Consider the following 24,750-nt stretch of genomic DNA (forward strand, 5'->3'; position numbering starts at 1 on the left):
TTTTTGGGAGAGATACATTCTTATCTGAGGAGGCAGCATCCTACATAGTTATGTACAAATGGCACTTTAATCCTAAGAAGGTATATTAAATTACAGAGTCCTATAGGAAGAATAGTTGTAACTTAACTAATCTTAATGTTCATTTTAAAATTTATTAATTTGTAATTAGAGAAAAAATTCTCAAACACACAACGTTGAGTACCTGCTGAATGCATACAATAGTACTAGGCAACATAGAAACTTTGACTTAGATGCTCATGTAACCCATCAGGAAAAAGGATGTCTGCTTCAGGTAATATGGATTCTCAGGACTATGGAATTCTCGGGACTGTCAAATCCTTGTGTGGGCACAGGGGAATAATCTGTGAGGTCTGGTTTTAGTCTTAGAAGGATATAGGAACAGGTCAGTAGTTTAGGAAAGGAGATGAAAAAGCAATAACAGTGGAGAAATGTAAAGATCATGAGCAAATTTTGAATTTACTAATGTCAATGTAAGGAACTGAAATTGATATGAAAAATACTTTTCTTTAAAAAAAGTGTCCGGTTTTTATATATAGCCAGATCAGAAAGCAAGTGCCATTCAAACCTTTAAAATTTGGCAGCAAGTAAATTAGCCCTGTTTAATTTCTTTGTACTATCGTTAAAACAATGCCAACATATTCAAATGGGATTAGTTTGTAGTTAAAGTAGAATGACACCTTTTCATCTTTTTTTTTTGCCTTTTCCAATCCTTGCCATTTTTCTAGGCAACACTAATTGGTTTTAGTCAAGGCATGAATCCTTTATGCAAATGGAAACAATAAGCTAATTGAGACTGTATTGTATGGAGACTCAGGATTTTGAAATTAGCGCTGACATATTTGGCTCTTTGGCTTGGAAGTGAAAAACATCTAGTCTCTTATTTTTGGATTTGTCACAGGCTTATTGTGAAATGTCTTGAGAGAGTCACTTATAGCCCCTGCCACCACCCCCTAAGCCTGATTTGTGTTTACCAAATTCATATATTGGGACTATTGAAAAGCTAAATGCATCCAAGTTCTAATCTTCTTATTTGTAATTTAATATACCTTCTTAGGATTAAGTTGCTATTTAGGATGCTACTTCCTTAGATTAGAATAGATCTTGTTTCCAAAGCCTCTTAGAAAATTAAATTCATTCCTAGAAAAAACAAATCTTTGTTTAACCACCACTGTGCTTAATAAATTGTCTCATCTTACTCTCCAACCTGCAGAGAGTAGGAGAAGAAAGGAAGAGGTAAGATAAACCATGACTCCAGAGGGCAGTACTAGGTTAATCCTAAGGGTAATGATGGGGATGGTAATAGAGAGGGCTTGGTGGTTGTGATCAGAAGTGACAGTGATTACTGAAACTGCTGCTAGCACCTACCAAAATTCAGATTTAAAAATTTCCACATGTCAAATTCTCAATTTTGACTACCACCAACCCCAAATAGAGCCAGATGGCAATATGCCAGTTCTAGGGCAGGGCTAAGAGAGGAGAAAGCAGATATAAGCAGTTGATACATATTACAGGTCTGGCCCCAGATTTTGCTCCAGAAATATCAAATGGTGAATGGCCATATTGAAGAGCTTGAAATCTGAAGACAACTCCAATCTTCAAACCACAGTGAATATCCGTAATGAATTTCCTTATATCTAACAGCTATGCCCACTCACTCTACAATGGACACTGAGTGATTCACCCTTTCTTTCCCTTTTCAGAAATGGTTCTTTCTTTCCCAGTTTCTAGGAGTGCTGCCCAAAGACTACCTTCAGCTACCAGCTTGTTTGAGAGATAGACTCAGCTGAAGTCAGCTGCTTCATCCAAGTTAATGCCCCGTTTTCAGAGTGGTCCACCTCCAGTGACTGATGGTGTGGAGATGTAAACATTTTTATGGTTAGCCCTTGTTTAATAAACACTCCACCTTACATGATTATAAGGATCACTTTCATTTTGTTATATCATTTTAAAGTTTTATTTTTCATTTTTAGTCTGTTTCAAATTGACTTTTTACAGTAAGGTAAGGATTAATTTTCTTTTGTGTCCTATGAAAAATCAGTTGTTCCAGCCCTATTCATTGTCTCACTAAAAGGCAATGCCATCTTAATTATACATTGCTTCCATAATGTGCGAATTTGTTTGGGGGTTTTGTGTGTGTTTTTTTCCCTTGACCTGTTATGTATATTTCCATTCCATTACCACATTGTCTTAATTGGTACAGACTTGTCATAAACCTTGACATATGGTAGATAAATTGTTCTCTCTTTTTCCTTCTTCAGTGGTTTCTTGACTGTCCTAAATATTTGCACTTCTAAAAAAAGTTTAGAATAAGCTTGTCGAATTCAACTACAAATCCTATTGGAATTCGAGAGGAATTAACTTAGATCTTGAGTTACAGCTGGAGAGAATCAAGAGCTCTGCAATGTTTTCTTATTTATTGACATAATATGTCTCTAAAATCATTTAGGTCTTCTCTAATGCCTTTTAATCAGCTTTATAATTTTCTCCTTAAGGATCTTGTATATTTGTTATATTTGTTCTTATATTAATTATACTTTTTGAGCTATTATAAGTGGTTATATTTATTATTCATATTCTCTTAGTTTGTTACTGTTGACTAGATATAAAACTGACTATTGATCTTATATTTATTCACCTGACTGAGCTTACTAATGAATTCTCATATCTGTAGATTCTTTTGGGTTTTTAAAGTGCACATGAATATTATTGATAAATATAATCAGTTTTTCTTTTTCAATTCTTGTATCTTTTGTTTCTTTTCTTCCCCTGTGAGAGATAAAAATTTCAGTACAATGTTTACTAGCAGTGGAGATAGTGTGTACCTTTGTTTTGTTCCTGATTTTAAACAGGATACTTTAAATATTTTTCTAAGTATGTATTTTTAAGGATTGCTTTGTATATGTATTTAGCACATTAAATTTTTTCTTCTATTTCTAAATTGATAAAAAATGTACCTTGAATTAATGTTGTATTTTATCAGATGTTTTTAGTAGCTATTAAAATAATTATTTGATTTTCTTCTCTTATTGGTTAAGTCAATACATTAATAGATTTGTCTAATGACCAATTTTGAATTCCTGGAATAAGCCAAACTTGGTCATGATAAATTGTCTTTTTATAATTATTGTTAAAATTTAGCTTAGGTTTTTTCATACATTTGTTTTAAATCCACTCTGCAGAAATAGCATGGACATGTACTAAAATTTGGTTTAGAAATAAAGACTGATGATGGCATGTCTCAGACATCAGTCAATCAGGACTGAGTTGTAAAAAAGAATCTGACTTCATTTTCGGATATTTGACCTGTGATAGCATTGAGTTTTATTCCTCTCCTTGCCCCTTCTGTTCCATGTTTGTTTGGTCAGGCTGCTAATAAAGCCTGTGTGTTCCTTCCTTTGGAGCAGACAGGAAATTCAAACTACGCAAGCTCCAGCTTGTGCAAAAGAACGGTTACTTCTGCATCACCTCCTACCACAATAAAAACCCCAAATAAGTCTCCTTCCCTTTCTCTCTTCAGCCATTTTTGGACCAGCTTGGAAAGCCAGTCCTGACCTCCCTGCAAAGCCTCATTATGTGAATGTAAACTCTTTCATAACTTGATGATGTGTGGCATCATCAATGTTGATATCCAAAAAAAAATTTTGTGTGGTAATCCATCCTACATCTGTAGTTGGACCACAAAACAAGGTGCTAATTAATGAGATTGAACTGTAATTTTACTTTTGCTGTCATTGTCTAGTTTGAGTATCAAGGTTATACTAGACTCTTTGAATGAGCTGAAAAATGTTTGGTCTTTCTTAGGGAAGAGTTTATGTAGGATTAGACTTATTTGTTCCTTATGTTTTGGTAGAACTCTCCTATAAAACCTGGGTAAGAATATTTTATAATTTTTTTAAACTATGGATTAAATTTCTTCAATCATTTTAAGGTGATTCAAGTTTCCTTTTGTTTCAATCTAGGAAAATTAGAAAATATCCCATTTCCCTGGGTTATAAAGTGGGATGATGGTGGTAGGGAGTAGAGGAGATAGAGGTGGAGTCGATAACAGTTTCCATAATGTGGAAGACCTTGTAAAGTGTTGATGCAGGAGGAGTGGATTTTTTAAAAGGTATAGTTTGCATACCATAATAGTCACCTTTTTGAAGTGTACAATTCAATGGTTTTTAATATACTAACAAAATTATGTGACAGTCACCAATACCCAACTTGTTAAAGATCTTTGAAAAAATTTTTACTTCTCCACCAGCTTTATTGAGGCATAATTGCCAAATAGAAATTAGATATATTTATGGTGTACAAGGTGATATTTTGATATATGCATACATTATGAAATGATTGCCATTATCAAGCTAATTAACATAGCTTTTTTCTCACATAGTTATTGTTTTTTTGGTGGTAAAAATGTACTTTCTTGACATATCTTAAATACACAATGCATTATTGTTACCTATAGATTTTACTACCACCTAAAGAAACCTTATGTCCATTAGCAGTCAATCCCCATTACTCTCTCTTCCCAGCCCATGGCAACAACTAATCTTCTATCCCTTTCTATGAATTTGCCTAGTCTGAACATCTCATAATGTGATCTTTTGTGACTTTTTTTTCACTTAGCATAATGCTTTCAAGGCTCATCTATGTTGTAGCATGTGTTACTTCATTTTTATGAATGGATAATATTTCATTGTATGGATAGAGCACATTGTGCTTATTTGTCAATTGATAGGCATTTGAGTTCTTTCTGCTTTTTGGCTATTAGGAATGATGCTGCTATGAACATTCATGTTTGGGTTTTTGTGTGGACATGTATTCTGAATTCTTTTGGGTTATACCTAGGAGTGGGTTTGCTGGATTATGTGGTAACTCTATGCTTAACTTTTTGTGGAAATGCCAAATTGCTTCTAATGTGGATAAATCATAATTTGTTCCTTCAAGCAATGCATGTAGGCTCTAATTTCTCTATGTGTTGGCCAAGACTTAATTATCTTTCTCTTTTTTATAGTTATCCTAGTGGTTGTAAAGAGGTATTTATTTTGGTTTGATTTGTATTTCTCTAATGACTAATGATTCTGAGAATCTTTTAATGTGCTAATTGTTCATTTATATATATTATTTGTAAAAACTTCTGTTGAAATCCTTTTCCCATTTAATAATTGGGTTATTTGTGTTTTTAATGTTGAATTGTAAGAATTCTTTATTCTAGAGGCAAGTTATTCACCAGACATATGATTTGAAAATATTTTATTTTATTCTGTGGACATTTCATATGTGATCTTTATATGTTCTTGATGATATCTTTTGGAGCATGAAAGTTTTAAATTTTGATGAAGTTCAACTTGTCTTTTTTTCCATTTGTTGCTTGTGCTTTTGGTGTGACACCTGAGAAAAACTATTCCCTAGTTTAAGTGGTTCAAATTTATTCTTTTGCTTGTGGCTATCCGGTTGTCCCAGCACCGTTGGTTTAAAAGACTAACCTTTTTCCATTATAATATCTTGGAACCATAGTGAAAAACCAATTGGTCCTCATTGTAAGGATTTATTTCTGGGCTCGCTATTGTATTCTGTTGATCTATATGACTAGTATTATGCTAATACCACAAAGCCTTAAGTATTGTATCTTTGTAGTAGTAAATTTTCGAATTGGGAAACATGAGTCCTCCAGCTTGGTTCCTTGCCAAAATTGATTTGACTATATGGTTTCCTTGCACTTAGATATGAATCTTATGATCAGCTCTTTATTTTTGCAAAAAGGCTGCTGAAAACTTGATAGAAATTGCATCTAATATGTATATCATTTGAAAAGTATTGCCATCTTAACAAGAATGTCTTCTACTACATGAACATGAATACCTTTCAATTTACTTAGGTATTTTTAAATTTCTTTCCAAGAGATGTGGCAGCTTTTGGTGTACAACTCATGCATTTTGTGGTAGATTTATTCCTAAATATATTTTTTAATGCTGTTTTAAATAGAATTGTTTCCTTATTTTTGGACTGTTCATTGGTGGCATATATACAGTTGATTTGTGTATAGTGATATTATATCCTGCAACTTTGCTTTTTAGTTGGTTCCTTAAGATTTTCTATCTACAAGACCATGTTTCTGCAAATAAGGATGTATTACTGCTTTTCTTTTTTTTTTTTGAGACGGAGTCTCGCTCTGTCACCCAGGCTGTAGTGCAGTGGCGCGATCTCAGCTCACTGCAAGCTCCTGCCTCAGCCTCTCCGAGTAGCTGGGACTACAGGCGCCCGCCACCATGCCCAGCTAATTTATTTTTGTATTTTTTAGTAGAGACGGGGTTTCACCGTGGTCTCGATCTCCTGACCTCGTGATCCGCCCGCCTTGGCCTCCCAAAGTGCTGGGATTACAAGCGTAAGCCACCGCGCCCGGCCGTATTACTGCTTTTTCAATCAGGATTCCTTCTCTATCTTTTTGAAAGTTATTAATTTTTGATTCAATTCCTTTGCTGGATATAGGCCTATTCAGATTTTTTCTACTTTTGTTGTGGTTGTGTGTCTTTCAAGGAATGGGTACATTTCATTTGAGTTAACAGATTCATTGGCATAGAGAGTTATTCATAGTATTCTTTTATTATCTTCTTAATGTCCATGATATCAGTAGTGATGATCTCCCTTTCTTTGTGTCTTTTCTCTTTATTTATAAGTTAGCCTGGCTAGAATTTCTCAATTTTATTGAACTTTTTAAATACTCAGCTTTTGGTTTTATTGATTTTTATCTATTGTTTTCTTGTTTTCGATTTCACTTGTGTCTGCTATAATTTAAATTATTGTCCTTTTTGTGTTTTAGGCCTAATTGATCATTTAATATAATTTAATTTTGTCTCTTCTCTTAGCATAGGAATATTTAAACTTATTTTTTAGTTTTTGCCATAGAGTTTTCAGAATACGTTTGTAAGTAAGATGAATCCTCCTTCAAATAATACCATACTGCTTCGTATGTAGCACAAGTACCGTATGACAAAGTATTCCCAATTTGTCCTACCTATTCCTTACAACATTACTTCATTCATAGAAACTTTCCAATATGAAATTGAAAGAAAAAATAAAAATAATCAAACAAAATATCCAAGATGTGGGGGACAAGGTCAAAAGGTGTATGCCATGATCACTGAATATATTGTTGTTATTATTTATTTAAACAGTTATCTTTTAGATCAGTTAAGAATTTTAAAACATTTGTTTTAATTGTATTGATTTTTTTCTCTGCTGTTCTTCCTTTCTGTATGCCTATCCAAGTTTTTGACCTATATCCTTTCCTTTCTGTGGGAAGACTTTCTTTTAACATTTTAAGAGTGTGTGTCTTGCAGCTCTTTCATCTGTAATCTCTTGCAGGGCAGGTCTGCTAGTCATAAATTCTCTCATTTCTTGTTTACCTGAAAAAGTATTTTTCTTTCATTTTTAAAGGATAATTTCAGCGGATATACAATTCTAGGTTGATGATTGTTTTCTTTAATATTTAAAGAAATATTAAAGGCTTTAAATACACTTTAAATATTTCACTGTACTCTGTCCTTACTTTCATGGTTTCTGATGAGAATTTTGTTTTAAGTATCCTCGTTCTTCCATAAGTAAAGTGCTTTTTTCTCTTTAGAGTCTTTCAAGATTTTCTCTTTATCTTTGGTTTTCTGCAGTTTGAACATGATGTGCCTATGTTTAGTTTTTGGTATTTATTCCACTTAGTGTTCTTTGAGCTTTCTGTATCTTTAGTTTAATGTCTGTTGTTAAATTTGGAACATTCTTTGCCATTATTACTTCAAATATTCCTTCTGTTCCATTATCCGTCTTTTTTCTTTCTGGTATGCTAATTTTACACGTTACACTTTTGACCTTGTCCCCCCACCTATTGGATATTTGGTTTGGTTATTTTCATTTTTTTCCTCTGAATTTCATACTGGAAAGTTTTTATTGACCTATTAAAGCCTTCAGCTATCTTTGTTGAATTGTCTATTTCTCCCTTCAATTGTTCTCAGTTTTTGCCTGATGTATTTTGGGGCTTCTTGGTAGGAGTATATACATTTATGATTGTTATATCTTCCAAAAGGATTGACCCTTTTATCATTATAAAATGTTTTTATTTGTCTTTAGTATGTAGTACATCTCTTCTCTCTTGCTGCTTTCGAGATTCTGTCTTTTCTTAAGCTTTCAACAGTTTGTGTCTAGGTGGGAATCTCTTTGAGTTTATCCTACTTGAAGCTGATTATGTTTCTTAAATAATTGTAATGTGTTTAAGCATATTTGGAAAGTTTTCAGCCATTATTTCTTTTAGTATTCCCTCCTCCCCTTTATTTCTCTCTTTCTTGAATTCTTATTTTGCTTAAGTTGATAAACTCGGTATTATATGTCATGTCTCTGAGGCTATACATATTTTTCCTCAAACACTAAAAAGTGTTTGTTCTTCTACCAACTCAAATTTTTTGGTTGACCCCCTCTAGCAAACTTTTCAATTATTGTACTTTTTAACTCCAGAATATCCAATTTTTCTTTTTTATATTTTTCTACGTTTTTATTGATGTTGGTGGTACATCATTCTTATAATTTCTTTTAATTATTTGGTCATTATCCTTTCTTTCTTTTCTTTCTTTCTTTTTTTTTTTTTTTTTTTGCAAGAGTCTCGCTCTGTCACCCAGGCGGGAGTACAGTGGCATGATCTTGGCTCACTGCAACCTCTGCCTCCTGGGTTCAAGAGATCCTCATGCCTCAGCTTCCTGAGTAGCTGGGATTACAGGCCCATGACAACCACACCTGGCTAATTTTATTATTTTTAGGAGAGATGGGATTTTGCCATGTTGGCCAGGCTAGTCTCTAATGCCTGACTTCAAGCGATCTGCCCGCCTCCACCTCTCAAAGTGCTGGAATTACAGGTGTAAGCTACCACACCCAGCCTAATTCTTTAAAAATAGTCCTGGTATGGTAGCTCATGCCTGTAATCCCAGCGCTTTGGGAGGCCGAGTCGGGCAGATTGCCTGAGGTCAGGAGTTTGAGACCAGCCTGACTAACATGGTGAAACCCTATCTCAACTACAAATACAAAAAATAGCCAGATGTGGTGGCACACGCCTGTAGTCCCAACTACTCGGAGTCTGAGGCAGGAGAATGGCTTGAACCCGGGAGGCAGAGGTTGCAGTGAGCCAAGATCCCTCAACTGCACTCCAGCTTGGGCAACAGAGCAAGACTCTCTCTCTCTTTCTCTCTCTCTCTCTCTCTCTCTCTCTCTCTCTCTATATATATATGTAATAAAAACGTATTATAAAGTCTTTGTATAGTAAACCCAGTGTCTGAGTTTTCTCAGTGGCACTAGAAATTTGTTAAAGAGAAAAATTTAGGGAGAGGAAAAATGATACCAGATGAAAATATGCATGTAGACAAAACAGTGAGGAATACTGACTGTTTAACACTGAAGCTCTATGAAAGCTGGAAGTAAAGGCTAAGGCATGACAATAACCTGCCTGCTGGAACACTGTACACATACTTACACAGAGTCCCTTGTAAAATTTGGAAGACTTACTGGTTCAAGACGTGTAAGGAAATTTCTGTCCAATTATTAGGTGACCAATGAGCTAACCAAGTAGAGACTGCTTGGCTACATATGACCAAAAACATACTTTTTGCAGAATTACTTAGGGAATGTTACTAAATAACAGAAATAATAACATAAAAACAAGTAGCAACAATAACACACCTGATTAGTTGAGGGGAAATCTAATTTCAAGAGTTGCCACTGTATTTTTATTTTATATATTTTATTTTATTTTTCAAAAGACAGGGTCTCACTCTGTCACCCAGGCTGGAGTGAAGTGGCATGATCATAGCTCACTGCAGCCTCAAAATCCTGGGCTCAAGTGATTCTCCTGCGTCAGCTTGTTGAGTAGCAAGGACTTCATGAGCATGCTACCACACCTGGTTAATTTTGTATTTTTGGTAGAGAGAGGGTCTCACTATGTTGCCCAGGCTGGTCTCGAACTCCTGGTCTCAAGTGATCCTTCTGCATAGACCTCCTAAAGCACTGGGATTATAGGCATGAGCCACTGTGGTTGGCCCTGTGTCAGTTTTGATTGACTGATTATTCCCCTTATTATGGTTTGTATTTTTATGCTTCTTTTCCTACCTAGTAATGTTTGCTTGGATGACAGATTTTGTAAATTTTACTTTTTGGGGTGCTGGATATTTTTGTCTTCTTCTAAATCTTCTTAAGCTTTATCAGTTATTTGGAAACATTTTTATCTTTTTCGATCTTGCATTTATTAGTTGTTAGGCAGCTCCAAAGCAGTGATCAGTCTAGGGATAAATATTGTCCACTGTTGCTTTAGACCCTTTTCTATAGTCTGCCCAATGACACATAAAATATCAATCTTCTTGCTTAGCTGGTGGGAATGCATATTGTTTCTGGCCCCATGTAAATGCTGAACACTTTTGCCTTTAATCCTCTTAGATGATACTTTCCCCAGCCTTAGGTAGTTTCCAAATACTACATGCTGATCAGTACTCTGGAATATTTGTGGCAGGCTCTCTGAAGACGTCCATAGTTCTCTCTCTGTGAAACTCCCTTCTGGTAGTATGTTCTGCAAACTGTAGCCAATACAATCTTTCTAGACTCTAAGCCAAGCCTCCTCAACTCTGGAATTCTTTGGGACTCTTCCTGGGCTGTCCTCTTTTCACTAAAGAGTCTGAAATTTCTTTCCAGGCAGTAAGCAGAGGAAATTTTAGGGCCAAAATTGTTTGTGTTCCATCTTCAGAGGTCAGTGTCTTTTACTGCATGGTGCCCAGTGTCTTGGAAATGATTGCTTTATATATTTTTCTGTTGTTTTTAAAAAATTGTTTCAGAAAGGAAAATAAATCCAGTATCTGCTACTCCATTTCGTACAGAAGTGTAAGTTCACTAAGACTGCATGTAAGCTTCAAATTAGCACATTTGTATTTGTGCTTTAGTAAACTTTGTCCTTTTTGTGGAAATTAATTCGAGAAACTTCCAGTTATGTGGCCAGCCTCTGACACTCATGAACTCAACTCCATGTGTTTTTCCTTCAAGAGTAAGTCCACAATGGTTAGGAATCATTCAAGCTTGCTTAAGGTAAAGGTTATGTCTCTAAATCCTGTGATAGTACATATTCCTGCATTTAAACAATATACTAAAAATAAACAGTGATGACACAGAGATTATAAAGATCAAGGAAAAAAACGAGTTATTTCAATTCTATCATTTTACAGGATAGCTTAGAGTTTTTATTTGTATTTAAAATTTAAACGAGTAAAACGTAGTATGAACTGTAATGGATAATATTTTTGTTTGGTAAGTGTAAAGTTTAGTTCACATGGGAATATTTTACTGATTTTGACTAGTATGTTTAAAATTACAATTTATTATTTTAAAACTATTTTTTTCAAACTATAAGACATAATATGCTATTTCATAATTGTTAGTGAAAATAATTGTCATTTAGAAGAGGGGGATGCTGTTCTGCACAGTAAAAGAAATAATTATTAAACAGACAACCCACAGAATAGGAGAAAATGTTTACAAACTATGCATCTGATAAATAACTAATATACAGAATCTCCAAAAAACTCAAGCAAATCAGCAAATCAAATAATCCTGTCAAAAAGTGAAAAAATGGCATGAATAGATAGATATTTCCCAAAAGAAGGTATGCAAATGGCCAACAAACTTGAAAAAATGCTCACAATCACTACATCAGGGAAATGCAAATGAAAACCCCAGTCGGGATGGCCATTATTAAAAAGTCAAAAAACAGTAGATATTGGCATGGATGTTGTGAAAAAGGAACACATACACTGCTGATTGGAATGCAAATTAGCACAACCTCTCTGGAAAACTATGGAGATTTCTTAAGAACTAAAAGTAGATCTATCGTTCAATTCAGCAATCCCACTACTGGGTATCTAACCAAAAGAAAAGAAGTCAGTATATAAAAAAGATATCTGCACATGTTTATCACAGCACAGTTCACAACTGCAAAAATATGGAACCAACCTAAGTTCCCATCAACTGATGAGTAAAGAAAATGTGGTATGTATACAACATGGTATACTACTCAACCATAAGAAAGAATGAAATAATGTATTTTGCAGCAACTTGGTTGGAGTTGGAGACCATTATTCTAAGTGAAGTAACTCAGGAATTGAAAACTAAATACTCTGTGTTCTCACTTTTAAGTGGGAGCTGAGCTATGAGTATGCAAAGTTATACAGAGTGATGTAATGAAATTTGGAGACTCAGAAAGTGGATGGTGGGAGTCAGGTGAGGGATAAAAAGCTACATACTGGTTACAACGTACTCTGGTCGGTGATTACTGCATTAAAATCGCAGACTTCACTAACAATTCATCAATGTAACAAAAAAATCACGCCCAAAGCGATTGAAATTTACAAGAATTTTTTTTTAAAAAAAGAAGTGGGGAAATACTTAAAAAATAATACACTATGCTTTTCAAATACATGAGGTATGCCTCTATGCAAACGATGTGTCCGGGTATAAGTCACATACTCAGGCAAGTCCAAAACCATGGCTTCCCACTAAGTATTGATAGTTTATTTACTTCCTTCTAAATAATAAAATATTTTATCAACCAGGTGTCATTTCTCTCATAGCCAATATTAAATTCTATCTTTATTAGGTTTCCAATGGATCAGAACTGGAAAGTCAACTCAAAGTCAAACTTATCCATAGAATAAGATAATGTATTTCATTTACTTTTTACCCAGAAGTTTGTACATAGACAATATATTTATAATTTTATAAAAATATATGATAAATACCCAAAATGAGGTATAAAATTGTTATAGAAACGTGTAGAATGATGATTTATTCCAATTGGAGGAATGGGAGAAGTTTCCCTACTAGATACAAATTTCAGTTAAGCCTTGAAACATGATCAGGAAGAGTCCATGGATAAAAAACGATTTTTTACAGGAAAGGGTATTCTAGACTGAAGAAGAAGCCTGCTTGCTTGCTACTACTAAATGGATTTATTTTGAAAGCTGAATTGACTCTTAAAATCTACTTGGGCTTTCCTTGAGAGATGGTTTAGCAGGAATAAAGGTTATTAGATGATCTTTTAAGGTCCCAAGTCAACCAACTATTAATCTACCTCTGGGCTTACTCTCATAAATTTAAAATCTCAAGCTATATTCTGTAAGATATAAAGAGACATACAAAAATAGACTATCCTTCATCCTCAGATTTCTTTTTTCCAACTTGAAATGACATTAAGAAAGAAATTATAAGGCATTCTTCCATCAGAATTTAGACCCACTTCTTTTGAATGATTTCTGCATTTCTTTTTTTTTTTTTTGAGACAGAGTCTTGCTCTGTCGCCCAGGCTGGAGTGCAGTGGCGCAGTCTCGGCTCACTGCAAGCTCCGCCTCCCTGGTTCACGCCATTCTCCTGCCTCAGCCTCTCCGAGTAGCTGGGACTACAGGCGCCCGCCACCACGCCCGGCTAATTTTTTGTATTTTTAGTAGAGACGGGGTTTCACCGTGGTCTCGATCTCCTGACCTCGTGATCCGCCCGCCTCAGGCTCCCAAAGTGCTGGGATTACAAGCGTGAGCCACCGCGCCCGGCTGATTTCTGCATTTCTAAGCACCACAAAACCACCACAGCTATCTTTCCTAGTAAATATTTAATGGAATGGCACCATAAATTCTGTTTGTGTTCCAAAAAAAGAGTAAAAGTTTCACGAATTTTTTTCTTCCCCTCCTTAATAGAAGTCTTCAATCATACCAAAGAGTATGATGGCTTTTGGAAATCTGAAACCATGAAATTAAATGTAATTATTTTGTTCCTTTTTCTTTTTAAAGCCATTTGTGTTAAAATGTTAGAAATTAAATTAAATTACTCTAAATTAAAAGGCATGCTTATGGCATTTTGCAAGATGAGCAAAAATTCTTATAAGAAATAAATGCTAGTCGCATGGACGGTGTGGGGTAGGAAAGCTCTCAGTACTCACTCTCTGTCTGTTTCCACTGCTATTTCCTTTGCTTTTCAAATCACTACTTCAAAGTTTTAGACAGCTATAAAATGCAGTGCTGATACTAAACAGGCCATCTACTAATGTTTAATGACTGGAACATAATTATTTAGACATAACTGCAGACTAACACTTTTCTACTTTGAAGTGGACCTACTTGGTAAAGATACAATTCAAAAGATTTTCAAAAATTAAGAAAGCCTCACATATATTTAGAAACATAGCAAATGTCTCTACTCAGTATATACAAACATGAGAAATACAAGAAGGAGAAGCTAGATGGATGAACCATGAAAGTGGTACTTTTTAAATCGAATTCTTAGGTCTTAGAAGAAAAAGAAAGCTGTATTAGGCTGCTGTAATAAAAGCTTTAATTGCCTAGCTTAATCAACAATCTGCTTCCTGTTATTAAAGATAAAGGAGAAATTCTCCTGTGGAAGCTCTTTCTCCAGAAGAGTTATTGTGAATGCCAAAGTAATTGTGCTGTCACAGAAGAGAAATGTGTGTGTGGTGTTTGAATGGATATTAACTGAAGAAGGGCTCAGGCCTAGTTTAATGAACTGATGGGTAAATCACACAAGAATATCAGAAGCATTTTTAAACAAATTGTAAACAATTTTATTGATGTGAAAGCCTGTATGTTTATAGGTTACATTCCAGTTTTAAAAAATATTTTCATAATTCAAAGTTCTGTTGCATTTCATCACAACCTTGTTTCTATTAGAAAATGTTTTGTATAAAGGAGTTATTTTCACCACTTTTTGTAATGGTTAATTTTACATATCAACTTGACTGGGTGATAGTGCACCCAAATACTTGGTTAAATGTTAATTCTTGGTGTGTCTGTCTGGGTGTTTCCAGAAGAGATTAGTATATGAATTGGTGGACTAAGTAAAGCAGATGGCCCTCCCCAATGTGAATGGGTCTCATCCCATCTATTGTGGGCCTGAAGGGAACAAAAAGCTGAGGAAGGGAGAATTCTCTCTCTCTGCCTGACTGCTGTACTGGGACCTCTGTGTTCTCCTGCCCTGGACTGGGATTTATATCATCAGTACTCTTGGTTCTCAGGCCTTTGGACTTGGACTAGAACTTACACCATTGCTTCTTCTGGTACTCAGATCATCAGATTTGGACTGGAACTATACTACCGACTTTCTTAAGTCTCCAGCTTGCAGATGCCAGATCATAGCACTTCTCAGCCTCTATAATGGCATAAGCCAATTTCTTATTCTTTGTAATAGGTAGAGATATGAATATATATTTAAACGTCAATATATACCTATTTAAATAAAACCAATAGGATAGATACATATATGCATATATATCCTATTGATTCCGTTTCTCTGGAAAACTCTAATAAATCGTTATGTTAGTTTAGGAAACTTCTAACAATTTAGAAAAAGTTCTTAACTACTTCCTGGCTTCAGATTTACTCTTAAGAATAGGTGCTTGTATTCAATAAATGGAACACACTTTTCCTTTTATTACGTTATTCTTAAAATATGAACAAATAATGGACACTGCTAGAATACTACCTTCCAGATATATGCACGCAAAGAATGATACATATTCTATTAAAGAGTCTATTATATCTGTGCAAAAGTAAGAAGCAGTAATATATTGTACATATCTCATAGAATGTTTAATATAGATTTTGTTTTTACTTATTATGTAGCCTTGGCCAAGTTAATTAATAAGTTAATCCAACTATTTCACCACCAAGTATCTGTGAGACATAGTATAATATACCTCATGGACCTCACAGTTCAAGTGTTACCTAGCAAACAAAACAAAACTCAAAACAAATTTAAAAAACCCAAATGACAAAGAAAAATCCACCTCAGACAAACAACAACCCACAATTAGGACTGTATTTTTACTCCAAGTGACTTTGGATTCTGAATACTTTGAAGGAGTGTATACAATGATGTGAGGGTATATAGCAGAGGAACTTGTGGTTTTTGAAGAGTCAGGGTGCAAACTTTTCTGAAGAAATAGTAAAGAATGATAGAGATTTACTAATAGGGATGAGGGTAGAAAATTTCTTTTAATGTTTAATTTTTTTTAGTACATGGTAGGTATATGTATTTTTGGGGTACAAGAGATATTTTGATACAGGGATGCAATGTGTAATAATCACTTCAAGGTAAATGGGATATCCATCACCTCAAACATTTATCCTTTGTGTTACAAATAATTTAATTATACTCTTTTAGTTATTTTTAAATGTGCAATTAGTATTGACTATAATTACCGTCTTGCACTATGAAATGCTAATTTTTATTTATTCTTTATATTTTTTGTACCAATTAACCATACCTACTCCCTCCTCCCATGTTGGTGATCATCTTTCTCCTATTTCCATTAGTTCAATTTCTTTTTTTTTTTTTTTTTTAATGAGAACATGTGATGTTTGTCTTTCTGTGCCTGGCTTATCTCACATAACTTAATGTCCTCCAGTTCCATTCATTTGTTGCAAACAACAGGATCTCATTCTCTCTCTCTTTTTTATGGCTGAATAGTACTCCATTGTGTATATGCACGTCATTTTCTTTATCCATTCATCTGTTGATGGACACTTGGGTTGCTTCCAAATCTTAGCTATTGTATATAGTGCTACAGCAAACACTGGAGTGCAGATATCTCTTCAATATACTGATTTTCTTCCTGTTGAGTATGTACCTTAAAGGTAGGATTGCTGGATCATATGGTAGCTCTATTTTCAGTTTTTTGAGGAACTTTCAAACTGTTCTCCATACTGACTGTACTAATTTACATTTGGGGGTGAGAAATTTCTATGCAGAGTGAAAAACACATAAAACTACTGAGGTAGGAGAAATCTGGCACATAAGAGGCACATAGAAGATAGCATCATATAAAGTCCAATTTATCTGGAAAGTCAAAAGGGAAAGGAAAATAATATGAGATGAATTTTGAGAGGCAGGCAGGGCTGGAGCAACAAAGGACTTATCAACAGGGTATGCAAGTAGCCTGGGACAGTCCCTGTTTACATTTGCCCTGGAATAATTTTTAATGTTTCCCCACCACACACACACACTCACGCACGCACACACTCCTCTTAAAAGTGTACTGGTTTTGACTATACGTTTTATGGATATTTTACTTTTAGGCAACATTAAGGATTTCAGTCTTTAAGAACAATGGAGAATGTTTTTTGTTTGTTTGTTTTGAATCAGTGAAGTGTCATGTTTATATTTGTATTTTATAAAGAGAATACTCAATAATTTTGAGAGTAATCATTTGATTGCTAATTGGCAAAGTGAATGACATCTTTCCAAGGGAGAGACAAATGACAGCCTAGAGGAGAAAAGTTACTCTCAATGGAAATGAAAGAAATGGATGAACCAAAGATATATTTAGAAAGTAAATTAGCTCATGGTGATGAACTGCATAGGTTAGAGGAAAGGGGGTTATTGGCTCCTGAGTTTCTGGATGAATACCATTTGCTAAGCTGAAATACCAAGTAAGAGAACCAATATCTGGAGAGAAAACCACAAGTTTGTTTTGGGATAATTTGAGTTTGAAGTGCTTTTGAATTATCCAAGTAAGAGAGGTTAAATATGATGAGTGTGTTTGAAACTCAGGTATCACGGCTAGAGATGTGAATCTATTGCCGATGGCGTGGAGCCTACAATTTCGATGTAAGTGCCTAGAAGAGGGTTTCTTAATTTCAGCACCATTGACATTTTCGGCTGGTTAATACTTTGTTGTAGGGGAGCTATTCCATGCATTTTGCATCTTATAGCAGGATCCCAGCTGTCTCCCCTAGATGTCAGTAGTACACCTTCCCCAGCTGTGATCCTCAAAAATGTCTCCAGATATTGCCAAATGTCCCTGGGTGGGGTGAGGGGACAAAACCTCCTCCTGTTGAATAACAGGCCTGGAGTTACAGTATAGTGTGAAAGAGGGGCCTAAGATAGAGTCTTGAGGTCTCTTACATTTAAATGGCTAAGTAGAGGAAATAAAAGAAAAGGTCAGAGAAGTAGAAGAAGCCAGATGATTGTCATGTATCAGTCAGTTATTGTCATAATAATGCCATGTAACATAATGTTATGTGCTGACTTGTGTCCTTCCAAAATTCATATGCTGAAGCCCTAAATGACAGTACCTCAGAATGTGACTGTGTTTGGAGATAAATCCTTTAAAGAGGTTATTCAGTTAAAATTAGACAGTTGACTGGTGTCCTTATAAGACAATAACATTTGGACACACAAAGAGACGCCAGAAACGCATATGCACAAAGAAAAAACCACATGAGGATGCAGTCAGAAGGCAGCCATCTATAGTTTTCAGATAAACCTGTTAACACCTTACTCTTGAATTTTTAACCTTCAGAATTGGGGAAATACACATTTATATTGTTTAAATCACCCAGTCTGTGGTATTTTATGTCAGTCTTTGGAAATGCACACGTCAGCCCCAAAATCCATGGTTAAAAGAACAATCATTTATGCTCATAATTTGGCTGGGGTATATGGCCAATCTGTGACTAGATAGCTCTGCTTCAGGCTGTGATAACTGGGGTGGCTCTGCTTTGAATGAAAATCTTGGAGTTGGCTGCTGAGGTTCTGCTTTGTATATCTCTCCAACTCCCTAAGGCAGGGCCAGCTGGAGTGTGTTTCCTTGACAGAAGTATGAGTACAAGAGAATAGGTTGCTAGATTGGAACTGATGCACTGTCATTTCCAAATAATTCATTCCATGGCCAAAGTACACACTTAGAGAAACCCAAAGTCTAGGAGGTATGGAAATATACTCTGACCATGTTGAGACTGTGGGGAAGGTATAGATGCAGGGCAGTGTGAAGCATTGAAGGCAGTAATTCAACTGTTCATATTTGGCAGAGAGGCTGAGGAATTATATTTTCCAGACAGAAGGGAGTAGTCATCAGTGTTGAGTAAAATGGAGAGGTTATGGATCATCGGTCGTGTAAGATGACTGTGAATGCCCAGTAGTTTTGACAAGATGATAATTGGTAAATTAAATTTAATGAGGAATTCTGTGTATGTGTATGGAATGATAGAGGTGGGAGCCTTAGCTAAAACCAGGATTGAATTGTAAAACTAGACTCATTCATTTGTGATATCATACTCCATGTCCAGCTTTCCAAATAATTCAGGGATGTAGGCAATCAAGAAGCAGAGACAAATAAGAGAGGTGTCTGAGACATCCCACATGGTTACACTGGCACTTTCTTCCTTTGTTGCTTTTGTGCTCTCTGGTTCTGGGTAAAAAATGGGACCTCCAAGTGAGGAGATAATTATCTCACATAGCAGAGTGTATTTATGTGGCTAATTCTATAATGCTGATAATTATACAAGTTGCCTGACATTCTCCAGGCAGCCATGCCTCACATAACTGATACTAGATTTATTTATTATCAGCAGTCCTTAACCAAAGACATCTTGCTAAGGCCTTTGTATATATAAAGACTACTAGCAAATATTAGTCTATTTACCCAGAGGTCCAGTTGAAGACGAAATTAGACCAGGTTATCTGCCTTCTTTTCCTTCCCCAGAGGGAAGAAAACTTGTCCTGTAAACAAATATGAGGTGGAGAGCAAGACTGTAAGCTAGACGTCAGAACCTTCTCTGAGTGATACACCATGATCTAGAAGTTTATAATGACTGCAGCTAGGAGGGAAAGTGGATGATCAAGTCACATAATGTCTTTCATATCCCTAGAGCTTAAAAAAAAACTATTGACACTCAACACTAGCTCTATAAGTAGCTAGAGTCTCAGAGGGACAGAATTTTCTACAAGAGTGTGAGTAGTGAGTGTGAGCAGCATTTGGGAGGCAGGAGGATAACAATCCCTCTTCTAAACCCTAATGTACATGCTGTACACAGACTAAAGATCCATTATTTTGAGAGCTATACAAGGAATCACATGTGAGGAGAGAGCTGAGCTTTTAAGGCAAGAAAGTAGAACATCAGAGAAGAGGTTGAGCATAGTTGCTGGTGCTCTAGAGGGCAGAGTGAAGGTATCAGAAGGCAGGAGGAAGCAGGGTACTCAAGTGTAAGAACATGCAGCATCTGTATGGATGATGTGCTCAAGAATCAACTTCTGGGGCAAGAGAGCACTGGGGCTTTTATCTTGGAGTTTAGCTAATAAAAACAGGGATGGCTGCCTTGATAAACTTAATCTTATTTTGTGGAGAGATTCTGGTTATCTCTTCCTTAGTCCCTAATTCTAAACTTTTATTTACCTAAACTCGGAGAAAGAACACTGGTCATGGTTCAATAGAATAGAATGATTTAGTATTTTGATAATGTCCTTTTACCCAAAGCAAAATATGTCTCTTGAATTAAAGCGAGTACATTTTCTCTCATCCATGATGACATAAATTTCTATAGTACTATGCTCAGCTTAATTTTTAAAAATCCTTTCTTGCACTCATGGACACGTAATTCAAAGTTTTCTCATTTATATATCAAAACTACCACTCCTCTGTCTTAGTAGCTGTATGTTACTGGATGATCATTTAATCTTTGTGAGCTTCAGCTTCCTTGTTTTAGAATAGTGCCTATTACATTTAACTTGTAAAGCTGGGGAGGTATATAATGAAATTCTAGACATAAAAGTAAATAGTGCAGAACATGGTATATAATTAGTACTCTCCTACCTTTTGGTAGGTTGATATTTAGCAACTGTATCTTCAAGCCTTTTCCTTATGTATATTTTTCTGGAGATAATAGGGGTATGGGACCTAAGTATCCTTATGATTAAAGAGTTTATCCTTAAATTCAGTTTTGTAGAACAATTAGAGGAAAGAGAAAAAGACAGTCATGACAGAAAATCATCAATTTGAGCAATACTCCCTCTTCTTAGGAGTTTAATGGATGGTTTTTCTCTACCAACCTAATAACTCTTTGAAGGGGCTCACATTTTCAGAGAGAGCATAAGGAGCCTACTGTTCTTTTCTGTAAGCCACAAAGAATATGGGTATTTAATAGGAAGCAGTAATGACTTCTTTCACATTCTTAATGAAAGAACATATTTTATATCTGTAGGTATTCCTATTTTACTCTCCATGGCACTTTAAGAGTTGATAAATGAAATTTGACATTTGGAGGCTTTTAAAGGGAAAAATATCTATATGTCAATACATCTTCGCTTCACACATTGTACAGAGTCTATACACTTTTTGAGGATAATATGCTTTCATTGGTTTCAAGTTACCAAAGAGAACATCACGTAGTAATTTCCTCCTACTGTTACCAAAGATACATGTGGATTACAGAGTAATTGGCTGCTACTTTTAGCAAAGAATCAGGTTATAGGTAATTTCATTAAAGTAAACGATAGTTATAGACTGCCTGCTCTTTCTGCATCTAATGCGGTTGCAAGAAGTATTAAATTTAATTCAAGCCCTTAAAGGGTATGAAATATTCATGGCACTAATGACTGTAGTTATTCTGCAGCTCCGCATTTCACCAAGTGTTAAGTCCTATAAAATCATCCTGTTCCATGGACGGTATGTCAAGGCCACCTTTTCTCTGATGTAGCTTTGGAACACTTAATCAATGCACAACATTTCAAGGAGGTTGTGTGGAACAAAGCTGTAATTACACTAAAGTTGTAACTAGTCCTCAAAGTGTTGCCTATATATTTTTTCTCTTTTCAACTAAAACCAAATAGATATTAGTCTCTATCACCTTTTTTAAGCATCTCTAATAAAAATCCCTAATGACTATGACATTGATCTGTGCAAGGGTCAATTCTTGGTCCTTATCTTACTTGAATTCTCAACACCACTGGATCTCACTGATTGTGTCCTTTTTCTTGCATGTTCTCCGACTGGCTTCTGGGTCACCAGGTCACCAACTCTCTCCTATTTTCCCTTCTGTCTCACTGTTTGCTCATTCCCTGTCTCTTTTGCTGGTTCTCTTCCCCACCTTCCTCTTTCATTTCTTTGTTTTCTTAGAGTTAGATTACTCACGGGCTCATTCTTTGGACCTCTTTTCTTTTTGGTCAACACCAGTTAATCTCATCTAATTCTTTTGGCTTTTCATGTAATTTATATGATGATAGCACCCAATTCACATTTTCAGCCGAAATCTCTCTGAAATCCGGACTGTAAACCCAGTCGTTCATGAAAATTTCTGTTTGTATGTCTAATGCTTATCTCAAGTTTAATATATCCACACTGAATTATTTTCTTTTACTAAATTCTGCTTCTCCTCCAGGCTTCTCAATTACATAAAAGGCAACTCCAGCATGTCAATTGCATAAGTCAATATTTGGAGCCATTTTGACATTTTTCTTTTCTCATATTGCACATTTAATCCATTGGCAAATCCAGCCAGATCTATCTTGAAAATATATCAGAAGTTTACCACTTTCACCACCACTACTGCCAGCACTCTGATTCAAGCCACCATTATTATCTCTTTCCCAGAGTTTTGCCATACCATCCTAATTAGTCTTTGCTTCCATCTTTGCTCACCTTCAGTCCATATCCTACTCTCCCACCAGAGTACTCCCATTTAAATATGTCCCATTGTGTCATCTACTGGTCAAAATGATGACTTTCAATATTTCCCATCCCACTGAGAATAAAATCCAAAGTGCTTACAATGGCTGACAGGGTTCTGTATGATCTGGCCCCTGCTGTCTTTCTGACCCTGTCTCCTTCTCATCTCTTCCTTGCTTACTTCACTCCTGTCATATTGGCCTCCTTTGCTGTTCCTGAGTCACCAAATACACTCTTGCCTCAGGACTTTTGCATTTGCTCTTTCCTCTGTCTGGAAAACTCTTTCCTCTGGTATCCTCATGGCTTGCTCCCTCACTTCCTTGTGTTTTTGCTGATGGGCCACCGTGCCACTAAGCCATCTCTGACCATCCCATGTGGAATTCAACCCTTTTCTTTATCCCCACCCTTTCCCTTGTCACTCTATATAACCCATACTATGATAGATGATGCTATGGAGGAAAGACTAAATATTTATTCTTTTATTATTATCTGTCTTTCTCACTAGAATACAAACTTGTTGAGGACAGGGAACTTTATATCTTTTGCTCATTCCTTTGACCTTGTGTCTAGTGTAGTGTATCCTTTAGATAAAATACTCAATCTATATTTGTCAAAGGAATAAATGAAGTGAAACTGAGCTTCTTTTTTAACGTGTAATGGTTAATCATAACTTCACCAATTTTATTTCCTGAGGTCTTTCTCTGATTATTAATTCTGCTGATCACCAAAATCAGCTGTATTGCTGGGCTGTTGAGCTTATAAAGCTGGAAAGGGAAGTTTTTTAAAAATTATTATTATCATTATTAAACGGCCAGGCTGGGTATGACTTGGCCCCAGAGAGATTGGATGGCCTGAATGGACAGGGCAGGGGTTGGGATAGGCCACAGAAATAGTTGTGAGAATAAGGCCACTGTTCATCTCAGGAGAAGTCCAAAAGTAGACGGTCAGAGATAACTCTGATTATAGGGAGAGCACAATATCAAAAAGGAGAAAGTGACAATTCAGGCAGATAGTCTGGGTCAGAAGGATCCTGCTACAGGTGAGCTGAAGTTCGGGAGCAGTACTTGATTCCACAGCATTAAAGAAATGGAGGAAAGACACAGAGTTCATAGGTAGAATTTTACAGAATTGAGGAAATATGAGGGAGCCTTTGGATTGAAAGAGCATATAGATTTCTGGGTGAGATAAATAAGTAGCAAGGAAAGAAGACAGGTGGGCAGTACTAGAGGACTAGAAATGGAAGGAATACATATCTGCATTTGTCAAAATATATAGGTGGACCACTTGCTTCAGAACCACACAGGTTGTTTATTAACAATGCAGAGTCCCATGCTCCACCTCAGTTTATTGAGTCAGGATGAATGGGGTGAAATCCTGGGCTGCTGTGGTGGTTCCATGATAAGGATCACCTGATACAGCCTTTTGATGAGAAAAGGGACAAAAAGGGAAGGAACAATTGATGAAACTAAAGATTAAAAGATTGTGATCAGAAGTTTTGGAATATGATGCACCCTATGAACCCTCAGGAACATGAAGAGGTTTTGGAAGGCTTATTGATTGTGTAGTAAGAATCAGATTTATTTTTGTTGGTAGCACCATTTTATTTTCCTAGTTCTGGCTATGGCTAAGGAAGGATTGCATACACATCCCCATATACACACATGTATATGCATGTATGCGTACTCATATGTATATCTTATTATTCATGTCAAATATATTCTTTATAATGACATTGTCTGTGTGCCTGTGGAGGTAGGTATTGTTGAAAAATGTGCGTTCACGCTGTGCATTGGAAAAGATACTTAGGGTTGCCGCATAGTTTATAATCGTGAGTCAGAAACCAGTGGTCTGATCAGTATATCTGATCTATAGGTCATTTATTCATTGAAAAGTGTCATAATTTATAAATTATAAATGTATTGCCAACTTAAAATTTGGATATTTTGCTTAAAAATCAGATTTCTGACTTTCAGCAAGTCTAAATGTATGACAAATCCTCATTTCCAAGTTTCTCAGGAGGAATAGAGAGGTTCTGCCCTCTTTCTATGAAACCTTCCTTCTAATTTGCCATAGTTTCTCCACTTCCCTATCCTTAGTTCACTTACTTAAATGACTTGCCTGGTCCATCCATGTGAGAAAATAATTTAATTCAGTGAATTGATTAATGGTTTGACCAACTAATTGGTCCACTCAATGAGGATGGGTGATTAAGTAGACTGATAAAGAAA

Source organism: Hylobates moloch, unplaced genomic scaffold, assembly GCF_009828535.3.
Source record: "Hylobates moloch isolate HMO894 unplaced genomic scaffold, HMol_V3 SCAFFOLD_8, whole genome shotgun sequence".
NCBI classification, from domain to species: Eukaryota; Metazoa; Chordata; class Mammalia; order Primates; family Hylobatidae; genus Hylobates; species Hylobates moloch.